Source organism: Pezoporus occidentalis, unplaced genomic scaffold (genome assembly GCF_034315485.1).
Source record: "Pezoporus occidentalis ecotype Australia unplaced genomic scaffold, CSIRO_AGI_Poc_V1 ctg118, whole genome shotgun sequence".
NCBI lineage: Eukaryota > Metazoa > Chordata > Aves > Psittaciformes > Psittacidae > Pezoporus > Pezoporus occidentalis.
This window is the reverse complement of record NW_026912972.1, coordinates 3,175,852-3,192,190: the sequence shown is the minus strand read 5'-3', so window position 1 is coordinate 3,192,190 and position 16,339 is coordinate 3,175,852. Positions and strand designations below refer to the sequence as shown.

Sequence of the window (16,339 nt, the reverse complement as noted above, 5' to 3'; positions counted from 1 at the left end):
TCGTACAGTCCTGACACATCCAGCTGGATTGGACAGCTTGCTAATCAAGGGGGATGTCATTCCAGCTCGAGCTATAAATGGAATATAAGAGTTCAGGGCTTCGTAAGATCAAGGGACTTCAATGGCTTTCCCCCCCCCTCTTTAAAAACTCCAACCACCTCCCCTGTGTGTATATGTGTATATACATATATATATATATATATAATTATTTTAATGCAGGCAAAGGAGAGGGCAATACAACAAACCCAGTTTTGGATCTGCTGTTGATATTCGGGCATGGATTGAACAGTCCTTTTTCTCATCAGAATTTCAGTTCTGCTTAAGTAATAAATCTTTCTTTCCTTCCCTCCTCTTTTACCCCCACGCCGCTGTAGTGCTTCAGGAGGATTCAGTTTCAAGTAGTAATTTTGACTTTCATGGCTGGGAAGATCATCAATTTCCACCCTCATTTGCCTATCTCCCCACAGCCCCTCACTCCTTCTCTGGTTCCTTCTTTTACAAGGAAGTGTTGATCAAGCAAAGGCTCTGCGTGTTTAAAAATAAAGCAGACAAATATGGAAAACACTGCAGGACCTTCAGCCAAGGCATCTGTCCTAGACCCAGAGTGTTCTTACTATTTCAGCTCTTCTTACTATTCCTTTCTATCGTGTTAAGACTGTACTTAAAATTGAAAATCCTTTTAATGATTTTAATCTTTTCCTTTAATCTTTTCCTGTCACCTTTCTTCTCTCCTTATGGATAAGCTGTGCCCTGATAGACTGGAGATCAGCTGGACAGTATGTTTTCGTACACAAAGGCTTCCTTTTATAATGTAATTATGACTGGAAACTAGCCATGAAGCAAAGGAGGCACTTCTGTTTTCACCTTTTTTGCTTGCCCATCCTGTGACTTTTGTGTCTCTTTCCACTCCTAGGTCTCCTAATGGACCTCCCTGTTCCCCATGCTCTCCAGGAGACACAGCTTTCAGGAGAAGATGGCTTTTCTGGTTTCAGTAGACTTTTTCCAGCACAGCAAAAGAGCTTCTAACTCTTTAAAACCTGATGGCTCCCCCAGGTTGGTACATTGAGATTTCCTGCAGGAAAACCCAGGCCAGCTGATTGTTGCTCCCTTGCCCAGCAGTCTCTCCCCCATTTACTCTCCAACCTCCTGAAGTTCGGTGCTACTGAGTGCAAGGCTTTTGATGGGCTCCTTATTTCTGTCTTGTGAACACTGTGTAGTGTTTTGTAATGAGAAACAGAGCCTGAAGTCTTGGACAGACACTTTGCATCCAAAGGCTGGCAGTATATCCAGGCACATTCATTTTAGATTAATGGGCTTTAAGGAAGGAAAACTTACAAAGATGCACACCAAAAAAAAAGGATGGAGAGTGGGTAAAGGTGTATTTTCATGTAAGAAAACATGCGCTCAGGTTTAGCAAAATCCACCAGATCCTGGAGGTATGGAAAAATGGATCCTGGAGGTGTAATTTGAGGGTGGAAGTAGGCAGTGTTTACAAATCGTGGAAATAGATCTACACCTATGAGAATTTCAATTGCAAGGAAGAGCCAGTGATGATCTAGTCACTTCTACAGTCACCTGAGGTGACTTGAAGTGAAATAAGACTGAAAGCCACCGTCAAATATATTTTGAAAGGAAGACAGGTTTTCAGAAATGAACTATGAACATAGTGCTGGCTCTGCACAAGTAAGAACTTGGATGTGTCTGAACATGCTTTATGCTGCCAGGAAAGGAAGGTTTGTGAGGAACTGCCATAAAATAAGTGTGTATTGATCAGGTGAGAAGATAAACAGGTACAGAGGAGGGTGGCAGGTCACTGCTTCAATTGCTGGGATAAGGAGTTGGATCCAGTCAGTTTTTTGAGCTTGGGACAGGGTTTATCTGCCTGGTAAGTTTAGATGTGTCCCAAGACATCTCTGGGAGTGCATCGGGTCTGTCCCTAGGGAGCAGAGTTGTCCCAGGTGATGCAGAGGAGATGTGTCCCTGTGCTCTCGCATGGAAGCTGATGTTGTTGTACCATCTCATCCAGGGCTGCAGCAGGAAGGCTCCTTTCCTGCTTTTAGCAGCAGCTTGGTGTGAGCAGAAATACAAGCACAAACCCCTCATGCTTGCTGGAACTTGCCCAGATCCACTTCTAAGGGAAAGCAGCAGCAGCTGAGGATGTGAGTTATCACTGGCATCTGCCTTGTCTGCTGCACAGCTCCTAGGGAGTGCATGGATGCCCCTCTCCTGCAGGAGAATCCATGTCAAGGGGAGGCATAACAAACAATGACAGAGCTTCAGATTTCTTAAGGCCCCAGAAAATCCAGTAGTGAGAAAGCTGCTGATTGGAAATCATGTCCTTGTAGTCCTGCTGCTCACTGAACCAGGGGTCAGCTTGCTTGGGGCTTGCCAGGTTTTTACAAATGGTTTAATTGATAAGGATGAAGTTCTGGTCAACACAAAACTTCCATGCATTTGGGCTGCATTTAGTTCAGTTAATACAAGAGAAGTGTGTTTTCCACCCAGAGCATTGATAGGATTTATTCTGAAACTTCTGAAGTGGAATATGTTCCTCTTCTCAGGCTAAAGTCACACAGAAGTGGCATTGACTGCAGCGCCAGAATGGGAGTTTCATTGGACTGCTGGATTGCAGTTACTCTGAAGTCTCTGCGTTTCTGATCCAGTTTTAAGAGGATGCCTCTGTCTTCAGGTTTACTATAGCCCAGGGAGTCAGGCCCTCCTCTGTGAGGAGTGAAGTAATGGTTTAAATCCATGCAATGAAGTAGGAGTCTCGATCTCCCTATTTCAGGGGAGCGTGCAAGTCATGGAGCTGTTTGAAAGGGTGAGCACTGCTGCTTCTGTTTCACAATGAACTTTGAGACTTTTGCCTTTTGCTGTCCAAAGTGCCTGAAAAAGCAATTAACTTCGCATTTTGCCAGCAACTTAAAACCAAAGTATTTGCTTTTTCATTATCCACATAGCAGCTTCTCTTTCCTTTTACACTGCTGATATGTCCACCAAGCCTCACATGCTATAGTGACTGCCCAGCAGACATTTGTGCTAGTTAGTGTTGTGCAGGGGTCAGAAGATAAAGCATGCTTCTTTCAGGGTAAATTTGCTCAGAGGAGCTTAAGCCAGTGATTTCTTTCTGGGTGCTTCACTTTGCTCAAGGTAGCCAGAGTACTGGTTTAGGAGGCCACAGAGGAAAAGATGCTTTTTGGGCAAGCACACGCTAATTTATATGCTATGACCAAAAGGGCCACTGCAAGTTTAGTGCATCTGTTTACCTGTTTCAAATGTGGTTTCCTTGCTTGTTGTCAGGTTGATCCCAGGATGTCAGATCAAGCGGCTGGGGAAGTGTTGGTTACTCAGAAGGATCTGGTGGGAGTTTCCTTTCAGACAAGGTGTGTACCAGTGAGAATACAGACTGTTTACGAATACCGAAGGACAGTCAACCTATTCCAGTCTCTTCTTGGACCCTTTCTCCTGTCCCATGCACACTTATCTTCTATGTTTCAGCTGTCTGACATGTTCTGTCTTTCCTGTGATCAATTCCTGTCTGACACCTGTTGCTGTTACATATTTGCCATGCTCCTGTACTGAAGGTTGGGCGGCTGCAGTGTCAGCAGGAAAAATCCGAGTGTACATGTACCATGTGGCAAGTATGAGCTTTGAGAAGGACCGCAATGGTTTGGAGTTATGCCGTGGTACAACAACCTGCTTTATTCAGCCCGTTAGTGGGAAGCAATGCCATTATCCAAAGTTACAAGAAGTGCAGGGAAATTCATGGAAAAGCCTTTTGAATGCAAACAGGGGGAGGTTTAGTGAAATTGAAAACTAATACATGGGAATTGTTTTTTTCTAGCACCAGTGTCCTGGTTTTGGCTGTGATTGGGTTAATTTTAGATTGTGAAACTCATTGTTGGGGGACTATTTAAGGCAAAGAACCTAATAAGAAGCAGGAAGGAACTGGCCATTTAGGCAGTTATCGAGATTATCAGTGTTACTATAATTCATAACAAATTTGGAAGGAACATATATTCCATTTCATTGAGCTTAAGCAGTTCTTGAACTTGATAGAGACTGGGTGCATTTTCCCAGATGATGTAGAGATCTCTGTGTTCTCTCTTAAACATGTGGGTTTGGTCATAAGAAAGAGCTGACCACCTCTGCTGGATGCTCCTCTCGTTTGATTCTCACACATTTCACCACACACTTCAAGGAACAAGGGACCTGCTGCCAGAAAACCATCTCAAGACCTGGGCTCCAGGCTGTAATGCTGTGCGCAGCAGGGTGCCTAATTAACCTGCTAATGATCTGGATTTGTCAGTGCTTACAATGTGTGAGGCACTGTCAACACAGAAAGGCAAAGCCATTTGCTATACAAGCTGCTCACAGCTGCAGGACATCCTGATGAGTGTGGAAGCTTGTGCAGAAGAGAGTCAAGCCCAATAAATGGCCAGGTCAGCAGGTTTCGGAGATCTTTGTCCAAAAAGGTTTGTCCTTGGGAAGGTGATCTGGGAGCAGGGCACAGCACAGGAGGTGGTGTACACTGGGGTGACAGTGCAGGAATGTCACCAGGAAACAGTCAGGGCACCATGGAATTTGCAGGTGGTGGGCAATAGGGCAGTGATGGATGAATGCTGGAGACAACATTGCATTTTATTCTTTCACTGTGAGGATGCTGAGGCGCTGGCACAGGGTGCCCAGAGAAGCTGTGGCTGCCCCATCCCTGGCAGTGTTCAAGGCCAGGTTGGACACAGGGGTTTGGAGCAACCTGCTCTAGTGGAAGGAGTCCCTGCCTGTGGCAGGGGGTTGGAGCTGGATGAGCTTTGAAGTTCCTTCAACCCAAACCAGTCTGGGTTTCTACATAATGCCACAAAGGCTGGATTATGTGCACAAGTTAAGGGCTCCGTTGGCTTGAGGGAGATGATGAGTGTGTTCTGGAAGGATTCACCTCTTGGCTTCTTCAAGTGCTGTGTAAGGTGTTGGTAGCCTGAACGCAGCCAGGACCATGAGGAATCATTGGGCAGAGTAGGGCTGAAGGAGCAGGCACAGGAATGAGTATGTGAAGAACGGGAAAGAAGGCACCAACTGGAGAGCCTCATATAGCCTGTGGCTGACTTAGCACTTGTGCTGCATTGCCCTCCTGCTCAAGGTTTTCTAATTCTGTCCCAGCCGATGTCAGTGTGTCCCAGCAACTGGCAGTGACATACAAGGCATTCCTTGGGCAGCCTGCAGCATCTCAGTCACTGGCTGATGGTTGGGAGCAGCTTGCTGAAGGTGTGCTGCTTCTCACCTCTGCTAGGTGACTCGGGGCTGCCTTCAGGTCACCTTCCCAATGACATCATTCCCAGAGGAAGAAGATGCCACCCAAGTGCTCTTTGCAGCTTACTTTCCACTGCCCTCTAAAGCTTTCGATCATTTCTTTGATGTCTCGGTTTGCTTTGCATGAGCAGCAGTTTATAGATCACTGAGCAGCCAGGCTCTGAAGTACACATGCCTGGTTGAAATGCAACTGAAATATGCAGGACTGTGCCTTGCTTCTGTTGCCCAGCTCTTTTGGCAAGGGCTGCTGCTGAGGGAGAATGTGTGTATCAAATCCTACTGCACAGGACTCTTTACCAAGTAAAACACAGGCTGACAGGCCCAGAGGGATACTATGTAATTTTAAACATAAAGGTTAGGCACTACATAAGATGTTAATCTCTGCATGCTTTCTCACACTACATAGGACAAAATACCCGATGGCTGCATTTAGAAATTGGGATTCCTGCAGCTTCAGGGTCCCACAACCTGTGCGTGAGCTGAAGAGATTTGATGCCTTTCACCTCCTCTCTTTTCCCTGGAGCATGCGGCAGAGGAGTTAAATTGGTGGCCATTTAAAAGGAAATGTGTCTTTCTAAGATCCCACTCTTTGTGATCATACATTCTCTGTCCCTGTTGTTGAAATCCTGTCTCTGGCAAGCACGTGGTCTGCATTTGCTTAATATTGCTAAATGCCCAAACACTCCAACATATGTTCAATGTACCAGAACACCCTGTTTTCTAACAGCATGAATATGTCTTGCTGTTGTGTTAGGGTTTAAGTAGCGTGTAGCTCAGTCATGCAAACCTCAAGACAGCCCAACAAGAATAAAGCTGTAGGAACTAAAATTTTCCAGCTATTTCCATGTCTAGCAGTAAGTTCTTCAGAGTTATGGAAGCTGTGTAGGTTTCAGACAATACCTGTGTGTTTTGAATCATATCCATGAAGATGATGTTCTTTGGGCAAAGAGGGCTACAACTGCATACTATGATCAATTGTATGTATCTCAGAAAACTATTTGAAGAATCTAAGTAGCATTGTCAAGGCTTAGTAAGCCTGATGAAGATCCACACAAATATCTAGAATATAACACGTACCACGCTTGTCTGAGTGAACACAAATGGGCATATCACATTTGATGAGCTCCTTCATTCTCATGAATTGCTATGAGAGTGTTTCTGAGCATCCAGTGTAAAAAGTGTCTGCATGTAGAGACTGACATGGAAAGATTCTATAATGCAAAGATGGAGCTGACATCTTGCTTTTGATGTTTGGGGATTTGAGGCAGAGTGTTCTCTGTGTCACTCCAGCTGCAGCATCCTTGTGTAATTGACACAGCACCTTTGGTCCAGCCTCCCAGACAGGCTGGATGTGGTTCTGGGCAACCTGGTCTAGTCGAAGATGTCCCTGCTCATTGCAGGGGATTGGACTAGATGAGCTTTGAGGGTCCCTTGGAAGCCAAACTATTCTATGATTCTGTGGTGTTCAGCTCGATGTTATCTATGGACTTGCAGTCTTCCATAGCATTAACAGGTGCTTTCTAATGGTACCGTGTCCTATTATCCTACTAGGATTTCTATTCTCAGTGCCCAGCCCGCAGCTGGAGGGGCGTCCTCCAGCCAGCAGGCAAAGATGCTGCAGGGCCTGGCAGGGTTTCCTTGCACTCCTCTAGCCAGCCAGGGATAGTGACCATCAGCTTAGAAGTGTCATGAGAAGATGATGTGGGTCCCTTAAGGATTTCGGTGGGAGAGGGGATACTCAGCAACCAGTTGTGCTGTGGACCAAGGGGACAGAGCACACAGTGAGCTTCCATGTGCTTCTTACAGGAGGCAGGAAGGTCTCCCTGCTGCCAGCGATAAACTGGATAAACCTTGCCGAGCTGTGTAAAAGTAGCTGTGATAGATAGAGCTTGGCCTTTTGTGCTGTGCTCATGACACCTCTGTTCCCTCTGCATGTGAAAACAGACCTTGGTAAAGCACTGCAGAACCCTCCCATTGAAGCCGCTCGTGAGTGCGAGGCCGCTGTTTGGGGAGCAGTGATGCACACACGTGTCACGTCTGTCCTCCAGGATGTGTCAAGTAGCTGTGCTGGCTTTCTTTAAATAGCCTGCTGCTGCTGCACCCCTTATTTAGCTGTAGGGAGGCAAGTGGCATGGTGATGCTCAGGAATGTCATTTTGCTGCTTGTGTGACCTATGAGATCAGAAGTGGTTCGCAGGAGATCACATATATGCTCTCACAGAAGCTGCTGCTGGATTGAGGACCTGGAACTCATGTGAGGTTGGGCAAGATGTCAGAGCACAAGGGCTTAAGGGGACCCTCTGAGAGGTCCCTCTGGCCCTAGGGAGTGACTGAGCACCATAAAAACCCTAATGAAGCTTTGTGTGCCCCATGTTTGGCAGCCAGTGTGAGCTGCCTCCGCCTCCATCTGCAGCTCCCTGAACTATTGTGTTTAAAGATGATATTTTGTAGAAGATGCATGGAATCAGGACTCTGGAGGTTTGCTTACGGAGTGCAATATGAGCAAGGCTTCAGTTCCAGCCACTTCTGCTTGAAGAGCCAGCCCTGAGAGCTTCTCTCCTGCTTGTTAAACCTCTGTCAAAGTCAGTTGCTTTGCAATATGAGATGCCTTCAGTGCTGCTGGTGAGAAGCTGATGACACACTATATGAAGACTGTTACCCCCAAAGGTAGTTCAGAAATGCCTGTTATTTTTATTAGATACCTTTCTCCCAAACTCATCTCCCCCAAGCGACTCTGCTGATAGAACTGTAGCAGTTGGCTGTGGGCCGCTGTGTGTGTACGTGCGGGTGTGACTTAACCCTTCTTGCTTACAAGATTCTTTCTACCTTTCTCCTTGAGAAATATTGGATCATAGAATGGGAACAGCAAGTGCAGTTGCACCCTAAATTCCAAGCTGATTTGGATGACTCTTTGTAGCAAGGACAGCTTAAATGACAGTGGTAGGTACTGTGGAAGAAGCTTTCATTCACACCTTTTGGGGCTTTGAGTTAGGTGAGAGATCGGATCCTGAAAGGTGATGCTGCCATGCAAGTCTCCTGACAGCAACTCCGACCTCATGACATCGAATCAGTCGAATCACCCTATTTCTTTGGCAGCGGTCAAATTTGATTTCCTCCCCCTACCCCAATTCATTTTGGCAAATGAACTTTACTTTCCGGGTTTGTCAAAGAGGGTTAAACATAACTATTCACAACTGAAAATCCAGCCAGGCTTGATTAACAGGTAGACCACATAGTATTTTTACTTCCTGCCTGGTTTGTCTAACTCTCAGCATATGGTGATGATACATTTCTGCAATAACAAGTTCATCATGAGTTTTAAGCAAATATTTTGAAAAGCTTTTGTCAAGTAAATAGATTTGGAGAAGACTTTTGCTGAAGAATATAAGACGTTTCCACAAAATGGAAGTGATGTATTTAGTAGTGATTTCCCTGCCGCCGCCACCACCCTGTACTCAAAGAGCAGCGTTATCTACGAAGGTATCTAGTGTGTTTTACAACATTCAGACACGCTTTTCACCTCTTATGTAGAAATGAATTATCAGTTTCTGATACTGACTTGCTATTTCAGTACCAGTCTGTGGCACCCTTCTGTCCCAAGAGAGCAGACTTCTGGTAGTGTTTTGCAACTGGTGTGATAAAATGAATTAAAGTTGGCTTCATCACAAAGCAGCTTCCTCCACCTTTGCCAGTGGCTCCCTTCCGTCTTTTCCCAAGTTGAATGTCAGTTTGGCACAGCTTTTAGGATAGCTTGGAGAAGGGGGGCTTTTCAGAACGCCATAGCTACCAGCCTGTGAGGTTTGAGGCTGTAATGTCGCTTTTCCTGCCCACTGCTTTTGGAGTTGGGAGCATCTCTCTCCCATTTGTGCTTTTTATGTTCTGAAATCAATTCAGTCCCTTAAAATCAGATGGCATATATGCTCCTTTAGAGCATCACTGTGGAGATGCCTCCAAGGAAGCCTCCAGTGTGGATGCAGTCCCTACCATCTTCTTTTGGAATTGTTTTTTCTTACTTCTTACAGTTCCCTTCTGTTGTCATTATGAAGGGAAACAAACCTTCCTGAGAGCTTCAGTTTCCACAAGGATTTTGCTTGGCTTTTTCATCATCATTTTGACAGTATTTTAAGAGGAACTGTAACCAAGTCCCTCAGTCTGCTGCGGGGTTTAGCATTTAATACCAGCAGGCTGCAGATCCTGGGTAGCACATTTGCCTCTCTACCTGAGGGTGGTGAATGCTCAAAAGCACCTTGCCTCCAGTCCCAGCACATCTCATTTAGCAAATCTGCTTCCTTCACAGTAGAGTTCAAACCCAACATTCCTCAATTCCTAATCCACTTGACAAGTGTGTTTTGTCCCACAAACCTGTCCCGTAAAGGGAAGCAGAAACCCAAAGCTACATCACACTGTGAACACTTGTGGTCTCTCTGCTCTGTGGGAGGAAGAGGAGCTGTGTGTTTACTGCAGCTCAGGATTAGACAGCTGAGGAAAACAGTGGCAATGGTAGCTCTTGGGAGAAGGTGACATCTGCTAGCAGGAACGTGGTGCTGGTAGCTTCAGCTGCTCTTCCCCTCTGTGTGCTCTGATGCAGACCCACTTTCCCTGTCAGCCTTTGCTCGGTAATGAGGATGGTAATTGTTATTTATTGGCCAAGGATTTCAGTAGTCACAAGTGATTTTGAGACCAATTCTGGCTTTTCAGACAGTGATGAACACTCTCCTCTTTAACAAACCCAAATCAAACTCCTCAAAGCCCCCCTGCAGCCTCTTTTCATGGATGTTTAAGCTGAACATCCTCCAAATCAAGGTGTCTCAACTCATTTCACTTAGAAAATCTGTTACTGCAGATGGGATTTTAAAGAGCAAGTGATAGCTAAGTCTGCTTCTAATGATGTCTCTGGGGCCATGAGGATGTGTACTATACTATACATTGTATGTTGCATGATCAGGGTTCAAATTGAGGAGAAAAAGAACCTAATGGGAAACAGTAGTATGAGGAGGATGAAATCAAAGACATAAATACAGCAGGGCACTCAGGTAAGTGGGTTCAAGGGATAGGGAGAGCTAGGAAAATATGTACAAACAGGATTCAGGTACCCAGCACAAAGGTGTCGCCTGTGAATGCTTGGGTGCTGAATTGATGGGACCAGGTACACCTTTCCTTTCTGAGCTCTGGGCCCAGAGCAAGTCTGTGCAGTGGCCGCACCATGGGGCCTCAATTCCCATCCCAGCGCTTTCATGATTAAAACAGAAAGTGCTCTGTCCCTCTGGAAAGCAGAGATACAGGGCATTTCATTTCCAGTACATTTTAAGATCACAGTTCAGTGTGGTTTCTAGCTCCCTGTTTTAGGGTCAGAAGAGACTCTTAGTATGCCCCCTTCTATTTCTTTTTAATGCATTTCTTACCACCTTCTGTCTGGTCCTAAAGGATGCCACTTTTCACCTTCCATGGCCATTGCAAAATGCCAGTCGGATTCTTTTCCCTCTGTGTTGTCTTTTCATCCATTCCTAAATTTGTGTTCATGCAGGCTCCCAGCTCTGTGTCACATCTAAAGGTTATGTCCAGTGGTTTAGCTGGAACTGAAGATGATGTGCCCAACAGCTAGCGGGGCTCTTGGGATGCTGTAGAATGGATGGCCAAGAGAGCCTTGCTGTTTCTATCAGCTCTCTGACAGTTCTGGCTGGCAAACGTGGTACGCTTCATTATAACTCAGTTTTCCATGCAGGCAAGTGACCTTTGCAGTGGTTAAGTAAAGCCCCTCATGGTGTTTTTAAAGACCTGATGATAGTTTCCTTGCTGTGTGCTCTTCAGAGCTCCTATGGGGTAGGCTTGCATGTAGGCAAAGGGCAAGGCTGTGATCCATATCCTAACAGAGAATACTCCACCTCAGTCTAGTTTCCTGGCACCTACCTTCACTGAGCACATCTCCTGCAAGCTCCCAGGACTGGGCAATGCTGGCTGGGAGCAGGGGGTGTTCTGCCCACCTTTCCCCCCCTTCTAGCTGAGCTGGCAGGCCTGGCCAGAGGCAGGGAGAAGGGAAGTTTCCAAAGCAACAGGGCTGGCAGCTATCTGTGAGATGTGGGATGCTGCTGCCCTCCTGATGGCTGTGAATCCAGTCCCAGCTGCAGGGCATGATGGTAAAGGGTTAATCATAGGAGAAATGATTCAGATGTTTCTTTGCCAGGGAAATGAAGCACTTTTTTCCCCCAAGGTATTCTCTCACAAGACTTGGAAGGCATAATGTTGGAGACAGAGCATTAATTTCGCATTGCTTTCAGGTCTGTATTTGTACACTTGGGGTTTTGGGTACCGATTTCTTCCTTGGCAGCTTGTGAGCATTTTGAAGGTGCCGTAAAATTGTTACTATTTTCAATATAGCAAATGCAAATGTTTTCAGAGTTCAAGCTCTAGCTGGGGTCTCTGTGATGTGCAGACACCAGGAAATAATGAGAAACCCTCCCTCAGAACCGCTGGGAAACAAGCAATAGAAATGGGAGAAAACCAAAGCAGAGAGCATCTGAATCACTTGTTGGAGGAGCTCAGCTTGGCAGTTGCAGACAGAGGAAGTCGATTTGGCTGCTGAGTCCCAGTTGAAGGCAAAGCGCATGGAATCATAGAATAGTTAGGGTTGGAAAGGACCTTAAGATCATCCAGCTCCAGCCCCCCTGCCACGGTAAGGACACCTCACACTAGAGCAGGTTGCTCCAAGCCCTGTCCAACCTGGCCTTGAACATTGCCAGGGATGGAGCACTCACCACTTCTCTGGGCACCCTGTGCCAGTGCCTCACCACCTTCACAGGGAAGAACTTCCTCCTTATCTCCAACCTGAACTTCCCCTGTTTCAGCTTGAACCCATCACCCTTTGTCCTATCACTGCAGTCCCTGATGAAGAGTCCCTCTCCAGCATCCTTGTGGCCCCCTTCAGACACTGGAAGGCTGCTCTGAGGTCTCCACACAGCTTCTCTTCTCCAGGCTGAACAGCCCCAACTTTCTCAGCCTGTCTCCATACAGGAGGTGTTCCAGTCCCCTGCTCATCCTCATGGCCTCCTCTGGACTTGCTCCAACAGCTACATGTGTTTCTGACATTGAGGACACCAGAGCTGCACACAGCGCTGCAAGTGGGGTCTCACAAGAGCGGAGTAAAGGGGCAGGATCACATTCACTAGAACGAGCTGCCTCACCTGAGCAGCTTTCAGACATCACCTCCAGCCCCTCTCCTCCAAGTTTTTGTTCTTTTGGTGAAATTATGGTGATTAGAGCATCGTTAGGGCATCACATAGAAACTTTTTAGGCTGGAGCCCAACCCTATGGTCCCACATGCGTTGAGGCTTTCTCCCAGTTCCTAGTAGAGCTCCCAGAGCTGCCTTTGGAAGTGGTCTGAAGGCACCATCCTGAACTGATCATACAGAGAAGACAGCTGCTGGAGCAAACCTGATTTTTCCATGTGGATGCTGCATCTCATTTGGATCAGAAGTGGTGGCAGGATGGGATGTGAAACTTCCATCATCTGAAATCATTAAAGGGCTCAGCTTGGCCTGCATGGGCACAGCATAAACCTTTTACAGTAGGAAATGTGTTTAGGCTACTAATGCTCCCAAATGGTGCCATTCACCGGGGAATTTATCCCTCATTTTATCTAAGGGAGATCCAAGCTGCACATGGATCACTGAAGAGTTCTGTTCAGGTACATCTAATCCATTTGCTAAGCCAATAGTTTGGCTGCAACTTCCATGCTCAGAGTAATATGATTCACTGTTCTTGGCCTGGTTTCCTAAGAAGGTGAGGCTTAAGGACTTGCCTTGCTTGTCCATATTTCTGTATTCTCCCAGTGATGTTTCTGTCTTTTGGACTATTTCAGCCAATTTAGAAAGGACAGAAGTGTAGGAAGGTGATCACCTTTCTATAGGCTTTGTGAGAACTGCTGCTGGGAAGAGTCCCAGGTCAGGCCCTCTTATTATAAAGCATATATTTAAATCTTCAAGTGAGAAAAGCAGGGGAAGAGAATGTCTTATTTTACCCTTGCTGATATCGCCTGTCACAAATCAGGGGTATGGTGCTAATATCATTGCTCGTTGGTTTTACAAGGCAGTAATTCAACACTGGCATTCATAGACTATGCAGTGCAAGGCTAAATGGTTACTGGAGTGAAGGGATGAGATTATTGCTGATGAAAACCAGGGAACTGGAGCTATTGGTATTGTGAAGATAATAAAAGAGAGGGGAAAGGCAATTGTCCTGTTTTAAAAGGGTCTGTGTGCTGACACATCTGTACTCATTTGGGATCCCTACATCAGGCTCTGTCTTCTCTGCGTGCTTGTAAAGCATGGGCTCAGCCCTGCTGGAACAGGGTATTTCCCAGCTTTGGGTGGTATAAACACCCTGGAATTTATCCATCCTCTGTGGTGATGAATCACCAGGGCTTCCCAAATGCTTCCACTGGCAACTTCCCACTTCTGGTCCAGAGCCCAGCTTCCTGCACGTGAATTTGTCAGGCTTTTAAACACTCAGCACTGCAGTCTGGTGGGTGGTGAGCCCTGTTCTGGAGCTGCTGGGCTGTACCTTGGTGTGGCTTTCACCTAACTGCAACCCACTGAAGCTGCACCCAGATGGGGTTTGTCCTCTTTCCCACAGGGATAAATGAACTATGAATTCCTGATAAGGGTATCCCTGGATATAAGAGGTGCTCTCATCCAAAGCTTATGTTTCATGCTGACCTTCTTGCAGTCTCTTAGACTTTGTCTTCTGAGGTTTCTCTCTCTTAATTTTCCCAGCCACTTGTAATGATCAGATTGATCCCTTCCTGTTCACTACTGGGAGCATCAGCATGGAAGAGGAGCACCTCAGTGACAGAGCAAAGTGCTACAAAACAGCTCCAAAAAGCTTCTGAGAATAGGGAGTACCTCTGCACCTTAAGGGGTACATTGGGTATCCCCTGCAAGGAAGCTGTTTGGCACTACTGGGGTCTCCCCTGCACTAGTGAGGACTATCCTTAAGGAGGAATAATTATAATAGAACTCAGCCAAATGGTGGAAATATGATTGACTCCTCAAGCTGATCAGAGCCAACAGCCGTTATGTGGAACATTTGCTCCCACCCTGCATGCAGCTGCATGCTCCACAGTAACTATTTTTGGGCCCGGCTCCAATGGGATTTAGGGATGGTGAAGTACTACCGGTGGATTCAGTTACTGCCCGAGATCACTGCAAACGCTGCAGCAAACTGGCTGCAGAATGAGCTTTTCACAAGGGCTGCCTGACACGTGTCCTGCCAGCAAGAAATGCCCCAGCTATGAGGAGATGGAGCTAAATGGCTCCCCACATTCCCTTCCTAAGGCTTTCAAGTTGGTTTTGGTGCTGCCTCTGTGCCTTCTCCATCACTGGCTGGAAGGAAGCAGAGCAGTGTACTGCCATCCACAGGCTTCAAGGGTGGCTATCCATTACAGGATCTGTTGTACTTTCTGGCCAGATTTGCCATCTTTCACCCTCCGGGAGAAGCAGAGGGAATGCTCAGTGTCTGAGCATGAAGGTGTCCCATCCAGCACAGAGAAGGGCAGAACGAGATGCCTCTTGTGCCTCTGGAGTTGAGGGCATTGTGAAAAATAACTTAATCCTCTTCTCCCCTTTCTGCTGGCAACTCTTAGCACCTAGATGGCCCAAGTACTGCCCTCGGGTGGTCCTGGGCTGTGTTCAGATGCTTGCTCTCTGTGAGATATGCAGGGAGGGCACAGGTTTCCTTGTGCTAAACTGGTTCTGCCTTCCTCCCGCATGGCATTTTGCCTTCCACTTGCTGTTGTGCTGTACACTGGATTTGTGCTGTGTAAAATCCACCACCCTTTGCCCCAAAAAGGGCAGCATGGAGACAGAAACGAGTGGGTGAAGGGGTTGAGGAGAGAGGTAAAACCAGAAGTGTGTTCAGGCAGATCTGCTGCAGGAGGAAACAGTAGGGACCACTATGCTGGGAGTGAAACCAACACTTGGGAACACAAAGCTTTGTGGGTGAGGCAATAGCAAGCTTTGTCTCAAAGCTGCAGCTGTAATGAGAGCTTTTGTTCTGCTTTTCCCCAACAGCTTTTGAGGGAGTGGTTTTGATTCTGAAACAGCAAAAATCCTGTGGGATGCCAAGATGTGATGGTCCTCTTTGGCTCTCAGAGCAGCTGTGCCTTGCGCCTGACACAGAGACCTTCATCCTCTGCTTTCAAAGGTCAGTTGTGCCATTGGGTTGTACTGTGATGGTGGGAACCTGCTCTAAGGACATAAGACTCACTTAAGAGGCTATGCACTTTTGCGAGGCGTCCACGTTTCTCCCATCTCTGTCATCCCACACAGTATTCCAGTACAGCCTCACCTGTGTGTGCCGTCTGGTTTGAATGACATTCCCAGGGCTACCCAAGAGCTGAAACACAACTCTCAGGTGGGATTTAGCTGCCAGGGGTGCTTGGCAATGGCTGGGTGGCTCCTGCTGCTGAGCTGCATTGCCACCTGCTGGGTCCACCCAGCCCTTTCCAGAGGCCACCAGGACCCGGTGTTCCTGCTAGGGGCCAGCCCAGCTGTGTCCCAGCATGTTGACAAACCATGTGGATGAGCCCCTCAGTGCCATGGGTTAGTGGTGGCTTTGGCAGTACTGGGGAACAGTTGGACTGGATGAGCTTAAAGTGCTTTTCCAACCTGATTGATTCTGTAAATGCATCCTTCCTCAGATGCTTATTTTGGGCAGATCTGCTGCCTCCTCCTCTACTGGGTTTTGTCTTCAGTCACTTCACAATGTTGTAACTCTTGGAGTTTAGATTTCCTGGTCTGGGTATAGGTTTTCCATTCAGGCTTTTTTGATGCAGGGGACACTGTGGCAAAGGGGCTCAGGCATTCTGGGCAGGAACATGAGGAACCTGAGTTGTTCTTCCCTGTAAGAAAAAACTTATTTAAACATAAAATCTCTTGCAACGAATCAACTGCATGTGCTGGGACACAGGGAAAGATGTGAAATACTCTTCACACTCAGGGTGGGTGGGAGGCCAGTGAGCCCCCAGAGCAGCTATTGTG

General features: G+C 46.8%; 1 long non-coding RNA gene across 1 annotated transcript in view; it reads left to right on the top strand.

The window, feature by feature from the left end:
• Positions 1–15,719, top strand: part of LOC134155536 (uncharacterized) — a 42,144-nt gene extending 26,425 nt beyond the window's left edge. Inside the window, exon 3 of the long non-coding RNA XR_009961613.1 lies at positions 15,371–15,719. This is a non-coding gene — a long non-coding RNA (uncharacterized LOC134155536). The remainder of the gene's footprint in view (positions 1–15,370) is intronic.
• The last annotated feature ends 620 nt before the right edge of the window (positions 15,720–16,339 follow it).